Source organism: Natator depressus, chromosome 7, assembly GCF_965152275.1.
Source record: "Natator depressus isolate rNatDep1 chromosome 7, rNatDep2.hap1, whole genome shotgun sequence".
Classification (NCBI taxonomy): Eukaryota; Metazoa; Chordata; order Testudines; family Cheloniidae; genus Natator; species Natator depressus.
The window spans coordinates 119,844,069-119,863,625 of record NC_134240.1 but is presented as its reverse complement, the minus strand read 5'-3'; the positions used below and the strand labels follow the sequence as shown (position 1 = coordinate 119,863,625).

The 19,557-nt window shown below is 44.8% G+C and overlaps 1 protein-coding gene across 3 annotated transcripts in view; it reads left to right on the top strand.

The window, feature by feature from the left end:
- The window catches only part of WBP1L (WW domain binding protein 1 like), an 82,069-nt gene that overhangs the window by 55,048 nt on the left and 7,464 nt on the right, over positions 1-19,557 (top strand). The window lies entirely within an intron of this gene.

The window sequence follows — 19,557 nt, the reverse complement described above, 5'->3', positions numbered from 1 at the left end:
CAGACTCCTGTGACCTGTCCCTGACTCTTACTAAAAATATCCGTGACAAAATGGGGAGGGAGGAAGGTCCAGCACCTGCGACGGCTGGGCAGTTCCAGGGTCCTCTTCTCCCACGCCCACCACAGCTGGGCAGCTCCAGGGGTCCTTGCCACCTGCTGTGGCTGGGAGCTCTTGTGAGCCTCACTGCAGCAGTTGTGTGGGGTCTCCTTGCAGAGGCTGGGTGCTTTGGGTTCCCCTGCTGCCCAGTGGCTGGGAGCTGCACAGGGAGGGAGAGGGGCACCGCTAGCAGCAGCTGAGAGCTGCCCTGGGGCTGAAGCGAAAAATGTCCCGGAAATCTCTGGAAGTCACGGATTCCTTGACATAATTGTAGCCTTATTTATAAGGTTTTCTTAAACATCAGGACTAGAAATTTCATCTTTTTAAAAAATAAGTTCAGATTTGGAGCACAATTCCTCTGGTGAGGAATGGATTCTGGGCAGATTCCATGGATGCAGAGTAGGTCTGTGGGGCCCTGATTAACATACACTGTTGTCTACACTCCTTGCTAGCTCAGTTTTTTACCTAAGGAACTGAGATGTCCTCCAAATCAATTAGAAGACAAAATATAGGCAAGAATTCCTTTATGCTGCAAATACATCTGCTGACTCACAAGGACTGGAGATGTCAGATTTAGAGTGTTTACACTTAAACCACTACAATGGCGCTGTAACACTTCAGTGTAGACACTGTCTATGCCAACAGGAGGGGTTCTCCCATCAGTATAGGTAATCCACCTCCCCAAGAGGCAGCGACTAGATCAACAGAAGAATTCTCCTGTCGGCCTAGTCGCCACCTACACCAGGGGTTAGGACAGCATAGCTACATCTCTCAGGAATGTGGATTTTTCATACACCTGAGAGACATAGCTATGCCGATGTAAGGTCCCAGTGTAGACTAGCCTATTGCTGGAGGGCACCAAACAGAGAGAAGCTGATACCAGATAGCAGGATTCTTATCAGAGGTGTAGGGGAAAAGGGAGGCTCAAAGGACAGGAAGTGAGAATGATCACTCCACCTAATACAACCCAAGAAATGGGGTGGTGATATTCTGTGTATTTCTAGAATACCAAGGGCTTGGGTAGAAAGGAGGGTCTGCGCACAAACCCCCTGGAACTGTTGTGAACTGATCACCCGTCTCTAATGTGCTGATACTATTCATCGCCACACCCTGTAGTCTTGTTGCTTTTATGTAACTGTTGTACCTACTGCTTAATCCCTCTGATACTGGCAGTCTCACTTTCCCACAGTGAGACACTTATGTAAAGTGTAGTAACACAAACATGAAGAGTTCCGATCTCTCCAGATTCAACAGCAGTAATTCCTGATGCTTCGTCCTTTGTCTGGAAATTTGTTGGACCTAAATTTTGCAACAGGGCCCTTGAATACAGCTGCTCTTTGGAAGAAATATGGAAATCAGAAGACAGCTTCTGAAATGTTTTAAAATGGAGATTGTACTGAAGTGAAAGCAAACAATGCAATCAGCATAGTAGTGCCTGTTATTTTTTTAATATTAAACTCAGTTTATTTTACACTGAGCCCACATCATCAGTATGTGACAGTTCTTTGCATTGACAGTGTCTCACTGCATCATAAAAGCAGTCAGGAAATCTGAAGAATTAGGTATCTGGGATCCAAACATTTGGGACATTTGGCTGGGGAAAATGAGGAAGGCAGTTGAAGATTATGGGGTGAGTAAACTCATTAACTGGATATATGTGCTAAAATGTTCATTGGGGAATAGGTAACAATATAGGGATTCAAACTGGCATTTTTAGATTTGAGTCCTTGCCCAGTTTATCTCAATGGGGCAACTCCTGCCTCAGAGCTGTTACTTCAGGCTGGCTGCAGGCCCAGGCAGATATCACTTCAGTTTACATTTTTCAAGGGTTTCTTTGCATCCATGGGAACAATTTTTTTTTAAATGAAAGTTCAGATTCTGGAGCCCAGCTCTGCATCTATAGACTTCATCCATTGCCACAGAAATCACAGAACAGCAGGACCCTGGGTAAGTATATCTCGTGAAGCGCTTTGAGATCCTTCAAGATGAGAGGTGCTATATAAATGTTATAGGCAGTTAAATGACAATATGGAAAGCAGTGGTGGTGTTGAAGCCCTGTTGGTCTCAGGATTTAAGAGCGACAAGGTGGGCGAGGTAATATCTTTTATTGGACCAATTTGTGCTGGTGAGAGAGACAAGCATTTGAGCTCTAAGCTTGAAAGCTTGTCTCTCCCATATGGAAAGCAACTTAAAGATGATAAAGTCATTGCAGAGAAACTAAATGAATTCTTTGCTTCAGTCTTCATGGCTGAGGATGTTAGGGAGATTCCCAAACCTGAGCCGTCTTTTGTAAGTGACAGATCTGAGGAATTGTCACAGATTGAAGTGTCACAAGAGGAGGTTTTGGAATTAACTGAGAAACTTTACAGTATCCAGTCCCTGGGACCAGATGGCATTCACCCAAGAGTTGTGAAAGAACTCAAATGTGAAATTGCAGAACTATTAACTATGGTTTGTAACCTGTCCTTTAAATCAGCTACTGTACCCAATGACTGGAAGATTGCTAATGTAACTCCAATATTTAAGAAGGGCTCTAGAGGTGATCCTGGCAGTTACAGACTGGTAAGTCTCATGTCAGTACCGGGCAAATTAGTTGAAACAATAGTAAAGAATAAAATTGTCAGACACATAGAAGAACATAAATTGTTGCTCAAAAGTCAACATGGTTTCTATAAAGGGAGATTGTGTCTTACTAATCTGTTGAGTTCTTTGAGAGGGTCAACAAACATGTGAACAAGGGGGATCCAGTGCACATAGTGTACTTAGATTTCCAGAAAGCCTTTGACAAGATCCCTCACCAAAGGCTCTTACGTAAATCAAGTTGTCATGGGATAAAAGGGAAGATCCTTTCATGGATTGAGAACTGATTAAAAGACAGGGAACAAAGGGTAGGAATAAATGGTAAATTTTCAGAATGGAGAGGGGTAACTAGTGGTGTTCCCCAAGGGTCAGTCCTAGGACCAATCCTATTCAACTTATTCATAAATGATCTGGAGAAAGGGGTAAACAGTGAGGTGGCAAAGTTTTCAGATGATACTAACCTGCTCAAGATAGTTAAGACCAAAGCAGACTGTGAAGAACTTCAAAAAGAACTCACAAAACTAAGTGATTGGGCAACAAAATGGCAAATGAAATTTAACGTGGATAAATGTAAAGTAATGCACATTGGAAAAAAATAACCCCAACTATACACACAATATCATGGGGGCTAATTTAGCTACAGCTAATCAGGAGAAAGATCTTGGAGTCATCATAGATAGTTCTCTGAAGACGTCCATGCAGTGTGCAGCGGCCGTCAAAAAAGCAAACGGGATGTTAGGAATCATTTTAAAAAGGGATAGAGAATAAGACAGAGAATATCTTATTGCCCTTATATAAATCCATGGTACGCCTACATCTGGAATACTGCGTACAGATGTGGTCCCCTCATCTCAAAAAAGATATACTGGCATTAGAAAAGGTTCAGAAAAGGGCAACTAAAATGATTAGGGGTTTGGAACGGGTCCCATATGAGGAGAGATTATAGAGGCTAGGACTTTTCAGCTTGGAAAAGAGGAGACTAAGGGGGGATATGATAGAGGTCTATAAAATCATGAGTGGTGTGGAGAAAGTGAATAAGGAAAAGTTATTTACTTGTTCCCATAATATAAGAACTAGGGGCCACCAAATGAAATTAATGGGTAGCAGGTTTAAAACAAATAAAAGGAAGTTCTTCTTCACACATCGCACAGTCAACCTGTGGAACCCCTTGCCTGGGGAGGTTGTGAAGGCTAGGATTATAACAGGGTTTAAAAGAGAACTGGATAAATTCATGGAGGTTAAGTCCATTAATGGCTATTAGCCAGGATGGATAAGGAATGGTGTCCCTGGCCTCTGTTTGTCGGGGGGTGGAGATGGATGGCAGGAAAGAGATCACTTGATCATTGCCTGTTAGGTTCACTCCCTCTGGGGCACCTGGTATTGGCCGCTGTTGGTAGACAGGATACTGGGCTAGATGGACCTTTGGTCTGACCCAGTATAGCCATTCTTATGTTCTGTGACAGGGTTGGGCCACATGGCTACAGGAGAGTAATAGAAGGCAGATATATTAGCCCCAGGCTAAGTAGGTCCCTTTTCCCTGGGTAAAGTTAACAGGGAAGGTTCCAGAACAATCAGGAACCTTCTGGAAACAATTAAGGCAGACAGGCTGATTAGAACACCTGCTGCCAATCAAGAAGCTGCTAGAATCAAGGCAGGCTAATCAGGGCACCTGGGTTTAAAAAGGAGCTCACTTCAGTTTGTGGTGCGCGTGTGAGGAGCTGGGAGCAAGAGGCACTAGGAGCTGAGAGTGAGAACATGGACTGTTGGAGGACTGAGGAGTACAAGCATTATCAGACACCAGGAGGAAGGTCCTATGGTGAGGATAAAGAAGGTGTTGGGAGGAGGCCATGGGGAAGTAGCCCAGGGAGTTGTAGCTGTCGCACAGCTGTTCCAGGAGACACTCTAGACAGCTGCATTCCACAGGGCCCTGGGCTGGAACCCGGAGTAGAGGGCGGGCCCGGGTTCCCCCCAAACCTCCCAACTCCTGGTCAGACACAGGAGAAGTTGACCTGGACTCTGGGTTCATGAAAACGGCCAAACTGAGGGCTGCCGTGAATCTCCGAGGTGAGCAAATCTGCTAATAAACGCAAGACCCACCAAGCTAGAGGAGGAACTTTGTCACAGTTCTTAACAGCCATTTCATGCATGGCAACAGCTTTGCTCTCCACACAGCCAGCATGGGGACTCATATTAATAATTTTTAATAATGAATGGTTAAATTGCCATTTTAAACTGTGGTTGCTTGCTTTATGCTCATTGCAAATTTTGATAAAGCTTTTGACGTTAACCAGTGCAATCCATATACTGAAATAGCTGTAGAGAAGTTTCAGTTCATATTGACCTTTTCAGGACCTGTGTTCCCTCTAAGCTGCGTGGTCACGTGGCCGCCCAGGAGTCAATCAAGTGCCGCGCATAGCGGCGTGTGTTCAGGCGCTCCATCCCCTCACTGCTCTGCAGCCGCGTTACTCCTGCCCTCTGCCTTGGAGCGCCTGGCCCCTTTTCCCTGGGTAAGGTAACAGGGAAGGTAACAGGGAGGCTCCCAAGACCCTCCTGCTTGCTATGCAGAGTGTGGGGGAGTGCTGATGTCAGGGTGTCCCCCTTCCCCTGCCTCCTCCTTCCCCATGTACCCCATCTCCATAGAGCGGGGGAGAGGGAACAGGGCTCAGTAGCAGGAGAGCTGCTGTGGTCTGAGCCTTTAGGTGAGTGCCTTGAGAGACCGTGTGCTGTCTCTTTATAGACTTCTCCAGCAGCCGGCACACGCATACTGTCTCACACACTCCTGTCGCTGTCTCTCTCTCTCACGCACTCTGTCTCTCACACACTCACCTCGCAACACATACTTGTGATGTTGTTGTTACTTCTTTGTACTTCCTATAATGCACATTAAGGCTATATCTACACTACCACGGTAAGTCGACCTACGCTACACAACTCCAGCTATGTGAATAACATAGCTGGAGTCGGCGTACCTTAGGATGATTTACCGCGGGTCTCCGGGGGGTCAATGGGAGAAAATCTCCCATCGACTTACCTTACTCTTCTTCTCGAGGGTAGAGTACGGGGGTTGACTGGAGAGCAATCTGCTGTCAATTTGGTGGGTCTTCACTAGACCTGCTAAATCGACCGCCAGTGGATCGATCTCAGAGCATCGATCCCAGCTGTAGTGTAGACATAGCCATATTCTCTGTAATTTTATTCTTTCAAAGTGCTGTTGTTTTAGTTTTTGACTGGTCTATGCATTTCATAGTGTTTATTTCTCTTATGCTGCTTAAATTTAATTCTTTAGTAGTGAGGTCTAAAAGTCTAACCTGTCCTGGCTGGAGTAAATATCCCTATGGTAACTTTTTGAAAATATATCTAGATTTTTTGTTTCTACTGGTGGCGCACATGTGCATGTAACAAAATTTATTCCTCACATAGATGGAAAAAATTAGAGGGAACATTGTTCAGGCCTCCATCACCCCTGTGCATTTGAAAACTAGTTCCATGCCTCTTTGCCAGTCTTGCTGAGACAAATCCTTGATTTATTTACCACCGTGCCTTGGGGGAGGGATGTCAGGAGAGGATGTTTTTTGGAATGGAAAGAAACTTAGTCCTGGCCAGCCGGAGGTGCCTCCTGTAATATGATCCCATCTTGTGGGCAGTGGGAGAAGTTCCTGTAAACAGGTTCTCTTTCCACTTTCAGGACTTGGAGGGAGCCTTGGTTTAGAAATCAGGGGCCTGAAAAGTTCTAGAAATAAATGGGAGTGAGAGGTATGTGGTGTTATGAACCAATTAAAGGAGATGATGGTATGTGTGGGGGGGGGGGCAGGAGGAGAATAGGAAGCAAAATCATTGTATTATTTTGTTAAGGGGTGGAGTGGAGGAATAAAGAACATGATATATCAAGCAGGTGGACGGGCTGTGTTTAAAATTAGATAACAGCCTGGTCCAGATTCCCCACCCATCCCTTAGTAAAACAAAATTTGAACGCCTTGGTGCCAAAAAAATATAGCTATATAGTCTGAATTATCTGTTGCTAAGCACAAGGAGAAAATGAAATGGGAGAATGTCACTTTGAAGAGAGCCTTCCTTTCTTTTAGATGAGGATTTCAAATGGAGAGAACACCTACGTTGCAGAGGCGTTGATTTGCCTTAATGTTTTTAAAGTGCCTTTGGAATCTCCAGATGGGAGGCGCTAGCCAAGTGGTAAATAGTGAGAGTGCAGTAACCACTGTAAATAGGTTGTTAACAATTTCCATTCTAATCCCCTTTTCATTTGCTTATAATTTGCTGGAAATTTCTGAGCTTGGCCTTTGTCTCTAGGTGACATTTTTGAATGTTTAAGCTGAAATGTCATCTTTGAGCATGGAGAAAGGAGGAAAAGGATACACATGAGGTAGTTACTGCCATTTTACAGATGAGGAAATTGAGGCTCAGAAGTTGTGACCTGTCCAAAGTAAAAGAAATGTATAGTGGCTTTGGGAATCAAATTCAGGTCTCCTGACACCTATTCTTGTGCTTTTACCACAAGACCATCCTCAATAGCTATTGGTCATTGAGTCAGTAAAGTCAGACACTAGATTGGTCTGGGGACCAATCTTATTTAACATTTTCATTAATGACCTTGGCACAAGAAGTGGGAGTGTGCTAATGATATTTGCAGAGGACACACAGTCTCTCTCACACACACACACAAACAAACTCTCTCTCACTCACTCACCTCCCAACACATACTTGTGGGGGTGTTGTTACTTCTTGGTACTTCCTGCAATGCACATATATTCTCTGTAAATTTATTCTTTTAAAGTGCTGTTATCTTATTTTTTTGACTGGTCTATGCATTTCATAATTTTATTTCTCTAATGTTGCTTAAACTTAATTCTTTGAGTAGTGAGTTCTAAAATGTCTAACCTGTCCTGGCTGGAGTAATTATCCCGACAGTAACTTTTAAAAAAAAAAATATTATATCTAGATTTTTTTGTTTCTACTGGTGGTGCACATCCGCACGTTACATCTTATTGGTGCATGTCACAAAATTCATTCTGCACATAGATGGAAAAAATTAGAGGGAACATTGTTCAGGCCTCCATCACCCCTGTGCATTTGAAAACTAGTTCCATGCCTCTTTGCTAGTCTTGCTGAGACAAATCCTTGATTTATTTACCACAGTGCCTTGGAGGAGGGATGTCAGGAGAGGATGTTTTTTGAAATGGAAAGAAACTTAGTCCTGGCCAGCCGGAGGTGCCTCCTGTAATATGATCCCATCTTGTGGGCAGTGGGAGAAGTTCCTGTAAACAGGTTCTCTTTCCACTTTCAGGACCTGGAGGGAGCCTTGGTTTAGAAATCAGGGGCCTGAAAAGTTCTAGAAATAAATGGGAGTGAGAGGTATGTGGTGTTATGAACCAATTAAAGGAGATGATGGTATGTGGGGGGGGGGGTAGGAGGAGAATAGGAAGCAAAATCATTGTATTATTTTGTTAAGGGGTGGAGTGGAGTAATAAAGAACATAATATATCAAGCAGGTGGACCGGCTGTGTTTAAAATTAGATAACAGCTTGGTCCAGATTCCCCACCCATCCCTTAGTAAGACAAAGTTTGAACGCCTTGGTGCCAAAAAAATATAGCTATATAGTCTGAATTATCTGTTGCTAAGCACAAGGAGAAAATGAAATGGGAGAATGTCACTTTGAAGAGAGCCTTCCTTTCTTTTAGATGAGGATTTCAAATGGAGAGAACACCTACGTTGCAGAGGCGTTGATTTGCCTTATTGTTTTTAAAGTGCTTTTGGAATCTCCAGATGGGAGGCGCTAGCCAAGTGGTAAATAGTGAGAGTGCAGTAACCACTGTAAATAGGTTGTTAACAATTTCCATTCTAATCCCCTTTTCATTTGCTTATAATTTGCTGGAAATTTCTGAGCTTGGCCTTTGTCTCTAGGTGACATTTTTGAATGTTTAAGCTGAAATGTCATCTTTGAGCATGGAGAAAGGAGGAAAAGGATACACATGAGGTAGTTACTGCCATTTTACAGATGAGGAAATTGAGGCTCAGAAGTTGTGACCTGTCCAAAGTAAAAGAAATGTATAGCGGCTTTGGGAATCAAATTCAGGTCTCCCGACACCTATCGTTGTGCTTTTACCACACGACCATCCTCAATAGTTATTGGTCATTGAGTCAATAAAGTCAGATACTAGATTGGTCTGGGGACCAATCTTATTTAACATTTTCATTAATGACCTTGGCACAAAATGTAGGAGTGTGCTAATGATATTTGCGGAGGACACAAAGTTGGGAGGTATTGCCAATACATAGGAGGACTGGAATATCACATAAGAAGATTTGGATAAAATTGAAAACTGGAGGAATAGAAATGGGATGAAATTTAATATTGCAAAGTCTGAGGTCATCGATTTAGGGACTGAAAACAAGAATTTTTGTTGCAAGCTGGGGACATAGCCATTGGAAACAACAGAAAGGAAATACCTGGGTGTACTCGTTGATCACAGGATGACTATGAGCCACCAATGTTATGCGTCTGTGGGGAAAAAAAGTAATTCAATCCTAGGTCCATCAGACAAGGTATTGCCAGTAGAGAGAGAGAAGTATTAGCACCATTATACAAGGTGGCTGGTGAGACTTCATCTGGCATACTGCATGCAATTCTGGTCTCCCATGTTTAAGAAAGATGAATTCAAACTGAAACAGGTGCAGAGAAGGGCTACTAGGATGATGAGAGGAATGGAAAACCTACCTTATAAGAGGAGACTCAAAGAGCTTGGCTTGTTTTGCCTAACCAAACGAAGGCTGAGGGGAGATATGATTACTCTCTATAAATACATCAGAGGGATCGGAATTATTTAAGTTAAGAGCCAATGTTGGCAGAATAAGAAATGGATATAAACTGTCCATTAATAAGTTTAGGCTTGAAATTAGACAAAGGTTTCTAACGATCAGAGGAGTAAAACTCTGGAACAACCTTCCAAAAGTAGTAGTAGGGACAAAAAACCATAACTTGTTTCAAGACTGAGTTTGAGTTTATGGTGGTTGCCTGTGATGGCATGTGGCCCATCTGTAACTATTAGCAAATATCTCCAGCTGCCAGAAGTGGGACACTAGATGGGGAGGGTTCTGAGTTATTCCAGAGAATTCTTTCCCAGGTGCCTGTCTTGTGAATCTCACCCACATGCTCAGGATCTAACACATTTGGGATCCGGAAGGAATTTTCCCCCAGGTGAGATTGGCAGAGACCGTAGGGTGTTTTTGCCTTCTTGGACAACATGGGGCATGGGTCACTTGCTGGTGTTTGAACTGGAGGAAAGGGTGGAACCTCTGTAACTTGCAATCTTTAAATCAAGATGTGAGGAGATCAGTAACTCAGCCAGAGGTTATGGGCCTATTACAGGAGTGGGTGGGTGAGGTTCTGTGGTCTGCGATGTGCAGGATGTCGGACAAGCTGATCACAATGATCCCTTCTGGAGTTGAAGTCTGAGGGTAGGTCTACACCATGGGGTTAAGTCGACCTAAGTTACGCAACTCCAGCTACGTTACTCAGGTAGCTTAGGTCGACTTATTGCGGTGTCTAAACCGTGCTGGTTCGACGGGAGAAACTCTCCTGTCGACTTACCTTATAATGCTTCTCATTCTGGTGGAGTACCAGAGTTGACGGGAGAGCGATCTGCGGTCGATTTAGCGGGTCTTCACTACACCAGCTAAATCGACCCCCGGTGGATCGATCGCTGCAACATCGATCCACAGTAAGTGTAGACATGCCCTGAGTCTGATGCCTGACAAGGCAAAGGGTCCCTAAAGGGCTTAAAAAAACCAAACCAAAACAACAACTTAGGGCAGTAGGAAAATACAGTATGTTAGAAGAATAACCTCATTGTAACAAGAATGAATCATAACACATGTGCGCAATTAGCTGAGTCAGGTTGCATGTGCAATCTTAATTTTGGCATTTCATCATTTTTGAGTGCTTAACTGAGTAGCCATAAGAAAAGGAGTACTTGTGGCACCTTAGAGACTAACAAATTTATTTGAGCATAAGCTTTTGTGAGCTACAGCTCACTTCATCGGATGCATTCAGTGGAAAAAACTGAAAGCTTATGCTCAAATAAATTTTAGTCTCTAAGGTGCCACAAGTCCTCCTTTTCATTTTGCGAATACAGACTAACACGGCTGCTACTCTGAAACCTGAGCAGCCATAGTGTTTTACTGGCAGTTTTATTCTATGGAACTTTTATACAGATAGGTGCTCAGTAAGTAAGAATTCTAGGCAGTTAGAATTATATCTAGATCTGTGTTTCCTCTCAGTTGCCTCTGCTGCTTTTACCCCTGAGCAGTGATACTGATCCTCAATTCTGAAAGAAAACAAATCTTTAATATGCAGCCACTGAGAGAAGGATTATAAATGAAAAACATTCTCTGTTTGCAGATAGCACCATTTATATTATTGCTGTTCTGAACCATGTTCTCACTAACCCTCTGCATGCGTTCCCTGGAACCTTGAGAGAGGGTTGTTGTTTCCCCCCAACGCGTGCGCACACACACACACACACACACACACACACACAATCCTCAGTCAGGATATTTGTGCTGAGAGTGTTAGTTTCTAAAATCTTCGCAGTGCTGCAACACGTGCATATTCCAGGGAGGATTTGTAACTGAGATTCATGTCCAAGAGTTTTGGTCTCCCATTCCCTTTGATTTATCCTCTTTCGTTTTCGCTCCCAGCTGTCCTTCGGCATAACTGTGTCCGTTTTCCTTTATAGAGGTTTCTGCTACACCTTACCTTTCTTTCAGCTCCTTATCTGGCTTGCCTCTCCTACTCTGTACCTTTGATAGCTCTGCTGCTCCAGTATCCGCGAGTGTTTCAATCCATTGCTGCCGTTAAGTAGCCTAGACTAAAATAGAGAAGGAGAAATTAAATTAAAAACTTGTCACTATTAATGTTTCTGAAATTTTGTCACTTATTTTCTCACCATTTATAGCCAGTTTCAGAAGATAAATGTTTGGCAAAATCATCTTAAGCTGTTTAATGTAGGTTGGTAAGAGTCACAGATAGAAGGGTAGAGGAGGAAATATACAGTACAGAGGTCTTGACCCTCTTTACTGATTGCTTTATTATATAGGAGCAGCAGCAGTCTTGCCTAGTCTGGACTATTTTATAATCTAGTACAGGGGTGGGCAAACTTTTTGGCTCCAGGGCCACATCGGGGTGCGAAACTGTATGGAGGGCTGGGTAGGGAAGGTTGTGCCTCCCCAAACAGCCTGGCCCCTGCCCCCTCAGAACTCCCGACCCATCCAACCTCCCCTGCTCCTTGTCCCCTGACTGGCCCCCCCTCCCCCCGGGATCCCACCCCCTATCCAACCCTCCCTGTCCCCTGACTGCCCCCTAGGACCCGCTGCCCAACCCCCCCACCGCTGCGCGCTGCCACCACCCCCTTATCATGCTGCTCAGAGTGGCAGGAGCTCACTGCCCGCACGTAAGCCCGCGGGGCATAGTTTGCCCACCTCTGATATAGTACCTCTTAAACATCAAGGAAAGGCAGGATAGTTCCTTAGGAACCCTTCCTAGGGTATGTCTACACTACAATTAGACACCCATGGCTGGCCTGTGCCAGCTGACTTGGACTAAGGGGCTCAGATTATGGGGATGTTTAATTGCGGTGTAGACGGGCTCAGGCTGCAGTCTGAGCTCTGGGACCCTCCCACCTTGCAGGGTCCTAGAGCCTAGACTCCAGCCCAAACCTGAACATCTTTACCACAATTAATCATCCCCTTAGCCCGAGTCTGGCTAGCCTGAGTCAGCAGGCACGGGCCAGCTGCAGGTTTTTAATTGCAGTGTAGACATACCCCCAGTGGTCATTTTACCTCTGACCTTCTTCTGCACCTCTCGCCGCTTTGGTTTGCCTGTGTAAAATATTATCTCGGAGTTGGTTCTCCAGTGGCCTGGACATGTTCTGAAACTTGATGTCCACCTTGGATTCATTTGAGGCCATTGTTCAACTTGCCGTTTGTATTCTAGTAATAGAGACTGGGGATCAGTTGCCCTAGGCTGGTCCTCACTAGGCCTCTAGCATTGTTATTTCATCTGGAGCATAAAGAAGTTATTTATCTCTAGGTAGTCTTTCCCCAGGATGGAGACATAGACTTAAATAGCGTTTGCTGATTTGCTGCCTCATATTGACTGCAGTTGAAAGATGATGAAGCTGCAAGCAGGGATGTTCAGAACTGTTTATTATGTCTTTTATTATTGTCGTGTCCAGGTTTTATACAGTAGTTGCGTCATGTGTATATTCACCACCATCTAGGAGGCTAAGAATTAGCTGCAGTTAACCTCCATCGCCACATGTTCAAGTCAGCAGCTCTGAGGGCAAAAAAACGGGTTGGAGTTTTGACGATTCCACTCTACAAATATTTGTTACATTTGGCAGCTTCAGCTGTTGTATGATAACATACATTGTCAGTAGCCTCATAATCCCTTCTTAAGAGACAGCCACTGATTTGGAGCAGCTTCTTCTCTGAAAAGGCAGGATATTGACATGGCCTTTGTGATCAGAGATGTCTTTTCCTGACACAATCTGCAAAACTCCAGTGCACCAAGCTTGCAACATTGATTAAAGTGGTCTCCCATTCTTGGGTGACAAAAATATTGACCCTTCAACTAGCTTTTATTCAAGCATCTTTGAGGAAGATGCTGCTACTTGGAAGTATGCCTTTCAGTCAGTGAAACTGCCCCACATCCCCTCCTGTTTGGACCAGATATTGTGAAGCCAAGATCATTACCCAATGTGCTTGTCAGACAGAGAAGCACTCTGTGGTGTATTTTGGCTTGGCCTTAGTGAGTTTCCTGCCAACAGAACAGTGGCATTTACCCAAGATTACTGTGATCTCTAGGGCAGATTATTCTGTTCCTACCCTTGCAACGCGAACACGAAAGAAAACATGTTTTCCATTTTGTACTGGATAAAAGGAGCTTCCCTCAGTGAAATCTTTGCTTGGAATGTTGCCCTTGGTGAACATGGTATTTGTGCCTCCTGTTGTCAGACAGAAAATGACCTCCTCCCCTGTTGGTGAAATGTTGTTATAGGTTAGGCTTTAAAAAAAAAAAAAAAAATCTGGGCAATTCCATGGCCATTGGCCCAGAATATTTTATAGGTAACACTGACTCTGTGAGTGGTAGTTTGACGTGGTTACTATTTCCTAGGAGGAGTAGGTGTTCCATCCCATCCCTGATTTCTATCTCCAAAGACACAGATGTGTAGCAGAAAAGGGTTTGATTGTATTGGGAGCAGAACCTCCACCCACAAAAATCCTAGTATGGCACCTGTTTTGGCTGTCTTAAGCTCAGAATTCATACTGTTGTTACCTGGACAGTGTGTTTGATGCTGTGTATGGAACTAATGTCATTGTCTTTAATATCTTTTATTAAAAGCTTTTGACACTATGTGGCACAGAGCTCTTGTGGAAAAACTTAACTCCCTGGCTGTTACTGATGCAATAAACACTTTTGATTGCATCACTATTGCCATATCCTCCACAGATTGCTGTTGATACCAGTATGTCTCAGAGGCAGAGCTTTTTTGAGATGAGGGCAGCCTCTGTTTTTGACAGAACTGTTTCAGTAAACTGAGAAATATTCAGAAACTTCTGTGAATTTGATGATTGTCCTGTACATCTTTTTAACCAAGAATATGAGCTGCTCTGTCATTTGTCTATTTGAAAGATCTTGATGCCATCGACCAATAGGCCAAGAAGTGATTGGTCATTCTTCCAAAGAAGGCACTTTCCATCTCAGGGTAGCCTGATCCCTGCCTGTTCTTTTATCACCTTCCTTGGAAGGATAATTTTGCTCAGCCCAAAATGAAGCCAGCGGGTATCTTCCACGTGGGAGGGAGAAAGTTGTTGAAACACATCAGGGAAAGATTTTCAAAGGCACAGAGGGCAGGTAGGTGCCTGACTTTATTGACTTTCACTGGGAGTTGGGTGCCAGACTTCTATTTTGCCTTTTGAATATCTCCCCCATTGTTTGTATGAGGTAGACTTGCTCTCTCTGTCTTTAAAACAACACTTGCAAGGCTTTTATTTAGTCCCTCCAGAAGTATATTTTATCCTGTGCATAATGGAAAACACGTTTTCTTTTGTGTTCATGTTCCAAGGGCAGGAAACAAAATGCAGGCCATACTTACAGGATTGGTGGTGGTTCTAAAAGCTCTGCTCTAGGAATTATTTTGGGGAAGGTCTGTGACCTGTGTTATACAGGAGGTCAGACTAGATGATCATAATGGTTCCTCTGGCCTTGGAATCTATGAATGTTTCTCCAGATTAGGAGTGCAGCTGCTGCCACTGTGCTCAGCCATGCTTTGCTAGCTCAGGATCGCCACCAGTCAACCAATAGATCATTCTCTCACCATTTTTCATCTCTGTGGGTTTTCTGACAGTTGTTATGTGGCCAGTCTTGTGTGGGTGACTTTGGAAATCCCCTACTCTCCCCCAGCTCCAGAAAGAACAACCTATTCTGTGCATGATCCTGCATGCGTTTCTGTTCACATTTTCACCGTCGCTCGTTCCAGGTCAGTCAACACTCAGTTCACCCACATATAGTTCACTCCCTAATGTGCTTTTCCCCTCTCTTAAGCACAGTATTTTCAGTGTATCTTACTAGCCTTATATTCATACTTCACTTCAAATAAATCGTTGCACTACATATTTGCTAGGTTTTAAGATTTTTATGGCCTGCAACTTTTAACATCTTGCACTATGATCCTCTCATCTAACAAGCTATTCTGGCCTGGGCTGAGTCAGTAATTGGGGCATGGCGGGGAGGCCACATATGAATACCTACAGGATGCAAGAAGTGTTGGTGGTCAATGAACCAGTCCCTCCGCATGGTGTTTGCTGGCTCTGGTTCCGGAAATTCATATGAGGAATACAGCAGAAGTCTTGACTGCTTCTGGTCAAGAACAATCCCATGATCCTTTCCATAAGAATAGGGTGTGGTGTTCCTGGTGTATTGGTCAGATGTCAGGCAAGTTAATTATGTTCTGCCTCCCTCAAAGTCCACCTGCAGTTTCAGTGGAATCCAGCATTAATTTACTATCTTGAACTGTTGTGTGATATTGCTGTGTTGTTCAGTTGCCACACTTCACCCCAGAGGTAACTGTGCTTTACTTGAGTCCCTCCATCCAGCTTGTCTATCAGTTTGTCTTGTAAAGCACTTTGGGTTCCTTTGCAATAAGATTTATTTAGAAATATTTGATTTGTATCTGGAGGACTAAGACGTGGGAGGGAGCAGCTATCCCAATAGAAGAATTCTGCTGTCTCAGCTGCAATTGCTTAACAGTGGCATCTCTCCAGCACATCTTAACTGAACATGCACAGCTTACCAGTATGGGAATAATTCTTGGGGAAATTAACTGATAAAATGTATTACAGTAATCTGCTTCTGTGTTTATTTTAACAACCCTGTAACAGTTGGAAAAGGGTGGGTGTAATTCGCAGCTGTTTTTTGAGTATGGCTGTGGATGACTTTCTCCGCATCTCTCTCCTCTCCTCTCCTCTTTTCTTGTTCTTTTCTTCTCGAGATTAAATGAAATCTAGGCCTGCCATGGTGCTGGCTCCATAATGATGCTATGTGAAAGACCTGATTTCAATGACTGGTTTCTCACTTCCTAGTCTAGCTAGGGCTTGAGTGAGTGGATAGCATCTCTTTCAAGAGGAGTTCTGTCCATTCATCTTCAGCCAGAAAGGTGCTGATTGCAAATCAGTCCCTCCAAGCAGTGTTGGAGATTGGAGTGGGGCAATCCTCAGTACTCTGGATAAAGGTCTCTTTGGAGTGGGAGTGACTGGGGGAGAGAGGTTTCAGAGTAGCAGCCGTGTTAGTCTGTATCCGCAAAAAGAAAAGGAGTACTTGTGGCACCTTAGAGACTACCAAATTTATTTGAGTATAAGCTTTCGTTGAAGTGAGCTGTAGCTCATGAAAGCTTATGCTCAAATAAATTTGGTAGTCTCTAAGGTTTCACAAGTACTCATTTTCTTTTTGGGGAGAGAGAAATACCAAAATTCTGACATCAGGATGGAACATTGAGTGCCACAGGCGTTCCTTGTCACTCTTGTTACTCAAAAGTTCACATTCTTTTCTGAGTGGTAGTCGTGTTAGTCTGTATCAGCAAAAACAACAAGGAGTCCTTGTGGCACCATAGGGCTTGGCTACACCTGTGAGTTAGAGCGCATTAAAGCAGTCCTGGGCGCCCTAGCTCACTCCCCATCTACACTGGCAAGACACGTAGAGCTCTCTGACTCCACGGCTAGAGGGCTCCTGGTACTCCACCTCAGCGAGAAGATTAATACTTGGTGCGTAGTGGGTGAAACGCCCGGGCTTCACTGTGAACAAGGTGTTGCATTACTGCGCTCTGATCAGCCTCCAGAAACGTCCCATAATCCCCATAAGTCAAGTGGCCACTCTTCTCATTGTTTTGAACTTGCCTAGGAATGCGGATATGCCCTTTGAAAGCTGGCGCCGAGACAAAGCATTACTGTGGAATGCTGTGTGTGAGAGAGAGAGAGAGGCGGGGAGGAGGGGGAGTCTGCTGCTGTCTGAACTTACAAGACAGCATACTGACATGCTTTCAGCACCCCAAAAATCCGCTCTGTCCCCCCACATACACACAACACACTCCCTGTCACACTCCACCCCCCCATTTGAAAAGCACGTTGCAATCAATTGCATGCTGAGATAAGTGCCCATAATGTACCGCTCCCAATGCCACTGCAAGTGCCGCAGATGTGGCCACGCCAGTGCGCTTGAAGCTGTCAGTGTGGACAGACTGCAGCGCTTTCCCTACTGCGCTCTATGAAGACTGATTTAACTCAAAGCGCTCTACATCTGGAAGTGTAGCCGTGGCCCTGGTCTACACTACGAGTTTAGGTCGAATTTAGCAGCGTTAGATGGATTTAACCTTGCACCCGTCCACACAACGAAGCCATTGTTGTCGACTTATTGGGCTCTTAAAATCGATTTCTGTACTCCTCCCCCACAAGGGGATTAGCGCTGAAATTGACATCAGCGGGTCAAATTTAGGTTAGTGTGGATGCAATTCGACGGTATTGGCCTCCAGGAGCAATCCCGCAGTGCTCCACTGTGACTGCTCTGGACAGCACTCTCAACTCGGATGCACTGGCCAGGTACACAGGAAAAGCCCTGCAGACTTTTGAATTTCATTTTCCTGTTTGGCCATCGTGGCGTGACCATGCAGAGCTCATCAGCAGAGATGACCATGGAGTCCCAGAATCGCAAGAGAGCTCCAGCATGGACCGAACTGGAGGTACTGAATCTGATCGTTGTATGGGGAGACAAATCTGTGTTATCAGAACTCCGTTCCAAAAGACGAAATGCCTCCTCTCCCAGACGCCCAAGAACGCGGGGCGGGGGGGCCTCCGAGCACCCAACCACTCCACCCCAAAAGACTGCCCAAGCAACAGAAGACTGGCATTCAATAAGTTTTGAAGTGCAGTGTGGCCTTGTTCTTCCCTCCTCCCGCACCCCACCTGGTGCTTCCCTCGTCCCCCACCCCACCCAGGCTACCTAGGCAGTTATCCCCCTATTTGTGTGACGAATTAATAAAGAATAAAGAATAAAGTAATAAAGAATGCATGAATTTGAAACAACAATGACTTTATTGCCTCTGCAAGCGGTGATCAAAGCGGGGAGAGGAGGGCGGTTGGCTTACAGGGAAGTAGAGTGAACCTGGTCAGCCATGAAACTGGTTTTCAAAGCTTCTCTGATGCGCAGCACACCCTGCTGTGCTCTTCTAACTACCCTGGTGTCTGGCTGTGCGTAATCAGCAGCCAGGCGATTTGCCTCAACTTCCCACCCTGCCATAAATGTCTCCCCCTTACTCTCACAGATATTGTGGAGCACACAGCAAGCAGTAATAACAATGGGAATATTGGTTTCTCTGAGCTCTAACCGAGTCAGTAAACTGCACCAGCGCGCTTTTAAATTTCCAAATGCACATTCTACCACCATTCTGCACTTGCTCAGCCTATAGTTGAACAGCTCTTTACTACTGTCCAGGGTGCCTGTGTATGGCTTCATGAGCCATGGCATTAAGGGGTAGGCTGGGTCCCCAAGGATAACTATAGGCATTTCAACATCCCCAACGGTGGTTTTCTGGTCTGGGAAGTAAGTCCCTTGCTGCAGCTGTTCATACAGACCAGAGTTCCTGAAGATGCAAGCGTCGTGTACCTTTCCTGGCCATCCCAGGTTGATGTTGGTGAAACGTCCCTTGTGATCCACCAGTGCTTGCAGCACAATTGAAAAGTACCTCTTTTGGTTTATGTACTGGCTGCCTTGGTGATCCAGTCCCAGGATTGGGATATGCGTTCTGTCTATCGCCCCACCATGGTTAGGGAATCCAATTGCAGCAAAGCCATCCACTACGACCTGCATATTTCCCAGAGTCACTACCCTTGATAGCAGCAGCTCAGTGATTGCGTTGGCTACTTGGATCACAGCAGTCCTCACAGTAGATTTGCCCACTCCAAATTGATTCCCGACTGACCGGTAGCTGTCTGGCATTGCAAACTTCCAGAGGGCTATCACCACTCGTTTGTGAACTGTGAGGTCTGCTCTCATCTTGGTATTTTTGCGCTTCAGGGCAGGGGAAAGCAAGTCACAAAGTTCCATGAAAATGCCCTTACGCATGCGAAAGTTTCGCAGCCACTGGGAATCATCCCAGCCCTGCAACACTGTGCAGTCCCACGAGTCTGTGCTGGTTTCCTGGGCCCAGAATCAGCGTTCCACCGCATGAGCCTGCCCCATTGTCACCAGGATGTCCAAATTGCCGGGTCCCGTGCTTTGAGAGAAGTCTGTGTCCATGTCCTCATCACTCTCCTCA